Below are 3399 nucleotides of genomic sequence, written 5' to 3'. Positions count from 1 at the left end.
AAAAAAAAAAAAAAAAAAAAAAAAAAAAAAAAAACACATCATAGTAAAATTAATACCTTCTCCGCTTCGCATCGAAGCTAAAACTTTCATTTTTTTTAATAGTCAATTTCAATTACAAAACATAAAATAAAAACAGCACACGATGTAATAGCTTTAATTAAATCTCCTTTTACAAAAGATTTAATTTTAAGATTTAACAACAGATTGTTATTTTTTTTAATGTATTATTGGGTGAAAGCATACTGTTAAAAACAATATCAAATTTATTTCTGGCCTTAAACGTAATTTATATATTTAAATCAATCGTAGCATTTACTATAATTTTTTTCGTAGAAACTGATTTGAATCCTAGCGAATGTAGCAAAAACAAAGTAAAAGAGAAGCTTATTGAAAATGAAAACACCGTAATATTTATAGTTTCTTCAGGACAATTAATAAAAACACTATTTTTAAAATAATAAAATATTGTATACCATTTAAATAAGTTTTCAATACAGTAAATTTTTATTATCGTTTTATCACAAGTTAAGTGATATACGATTTTTAAGTTTTTTTAGAAAGGATTACAGGAGTCCTTTATTTATTTATTTTAATAAAGGAGAATTATTTATTTAGTCCAATATGCACAAAAAATCCATTTTACTTACTGTATACTTGCCAGGTATCAGATTATTATTATGAATTTTGGCATGGGGTGAAGGTAAAATTTATTTTTATACACCAGTCGAACGTGAATTAGTAGTTTCCATATTTTTGGCAAAGTCTAGTCTTTTCAAAACATAAGTTCAAATAAAGAATGTAAGAATACAGAATATAGAGAATAATTTTTTTTAGTATTTTAAATAATGTGTTATTATAACGTAAACAAATATTAAACATAAAATAGCATACGATGCCTAGTGTAAAGCATTAAAATCTTCTAATATTAAATTACTTAGTTTTTTTCATTTAAGATAAACTAAAGAAATTAAATTGTAAAGGTCTGTAAAATTTTAAATTTCAATAAAATATTATTTTTTCAAATCTGAGTTATTAAATAATTATCATTGATCTCATTAGTTATATTATATTTACAACTGCATAGTCACTGAACTAAAATATTGAAAAATATTTTATTTAAATATGATTTAGAGATATGAAAAACAAAATAAAAATATTTTTAACGCATAACGAATGAAAAATAAAGATATTGCTTTTAATTTATATTTATATTTAATTTATGAAATTATACTTCTTAGTTATTAATTTAGATTTAAATTCATTTAACAACGGTTTAAATATAATAAAGATGTTTAAATTCTATTCTCTGACATATTACTCGAAATATTCGAGATCATTTACTATCTTGGATGAAAGCTTTTTATTTAATAGAATAATACAAGTTTTAATAAAATATACATTATCTTTTGAGTTTTTTTTTTTTTTTGCTATTTCTGGTGTTCCTTTAAGGAACATTTATTGCCTTTATTATTCGTATTATTCATAAATAATATTAATTTTTTATTTAAAGATTTTTATTACTTGTTGATGACTTTAAGATTTGCTTATCTATTTATTCAAATTCGAATTTTAAGTTACAATGAGATGAACAAAGATTTGTAAATTGGTGTAGTTTAATGTTTCAAAATGCTATTGTATTACTTTTACTAGAAGTTATTCAGTAGTCAACATCCCTATTTTTATTTTTTAAATATTGTTGAAATAAGTAGATTCTATTAAATATTTAGATATTATTTTTTAACTAATTAAAATATTATATAATATCAAGTAAGAATAAAAAATAAAGAATAAAGCTATGCTCATGGTAGAATTTGTTAAGAGTTACAACTGAAAGTTTAATAAACTGTTTAAATTCATTATACTATGCTTTAATTCATTCAATATTAGATTATAGTAGTATTTTATTGAATACAACTCAATCGGGACTAATAGTCATAATTGAAAATGTACATAATAAATATTTAAGATAGCTAGCTTATAAGGGTAATTGTTCTAACCTAGATTTTAATGATATACTCTTTTATTATCATCTACAAACCTTAGCTGATTGACGAAAATACTTCGACTTTAAATGTATTTTTGATCTGCTAAATGGAAATATTAATTACTCTTAAAATTACTTAAAATGTTAATTAGAATAAATTGGTACCATATATCAATTTAAGGAATCATGTCTTATGTTATGTTAATCGTCTCAATCAAAACTAGAGCTACCATGAGCTATTTAATTGAATATTAAGAACTTGTAATGATTATAACATAAATTATTTTTTCAGAGTTTAGATAATATTAAGTTTGAAATAAATCAATAGTTTAATTTTTGTTAACAGAATTTATAAATTAAATTTTTTGATGGATTTTTTAATTCTAGTTACCAAATCTTTAATTCAAATGTTTGCTTATGTCAATGTAAAATTGACGTTTCGGTAACTGTAATTAACAAAATTCTAAAAACCAGAAAACCTTATTTGAGGGAGAATGATTGGCTTTGTACGGTTCATAGATAGGGGAAGTAAAATGTACCGTATATTTATTTTTGGACTTGTTCCTAATAGCTGATAATATTGATAATAAAGTTATTAAAGTTCTAGTAAAGAAGGTTGTATAATAGATTTATTGATTAATACTGGTGAAGTAGTAGTTAATCAAGTAAAATTTTCAGAAAAAATTAGGTTGTCATGTTATAATTTCGTGGAGGCACCTCTCTGACTCATGGTTAGGGAAACTTCATCCATGACTTAAACTGGTGTCAATAATTTTTGCACCTCTTGGGAAATTTTTTTATGGGCGTCCCTGTTTGACGATAAATTAATACTGTACCAGAGATATTTTCAAATTCAGAAAAATAGAAACATTCAATGATATTAATTATATTTTGCAAACTATCATATCCTTATCAAACTTCAGACACGGAATCGTAAATTTTTGTCACAGATACGTTTTAGAATTGAATTGCTATAAACATGCATCAATGAATATAAAATAGGCCGGATATATAAATATCTTAGTTATTCCATTTTCTCATGCAATGAGAAAACTATGTGTATATTAAAAGGTATAAAAAAAAAGTACGCTTGAAGATAAAGACATTCAGAACGAATTGTCGCCTTTCCTCTACTTTATATCATGTAAACGAAACACATCCGTATAAGTAAACTGATAAGGTTAGTGTATAGACAAAATGTAGTAGATTTATTCAAGACATATAAAATACCTCCGAAATATGATCCAAATCAACTGTAGTCAACTCCGATAAATTAAAAATGTTCAAATTAGATATGCATATGGGTAATTTCTTTATTATTTTTAGTAGATGATGATTTCACAGAAAAATAATAACAATTAGTTAATATTTAAATTACAGCAGATAGCATTTAATTTTTGTACACTGAACGACTA

Source organism: Daktulosphaira vitifoliae, unplaced genomic scaffold (assembly GCF_025091365.1).
Source record: "Daktulosphaira vitifoliae isolate Bord-2020 unplaced genomic scaffold, ASM2509136v1 Scaffold_5, whole genome shotgun sequence".
NCBI lineage: Eukaryota > Metazoa > Arthropoda > Insecta > Hemiptera > Phylloxeridae > Daktulosphaira > Daktulosphaira vitifoliae.
Note: the sequence above shows the minus strand (reverse complement) of the source record.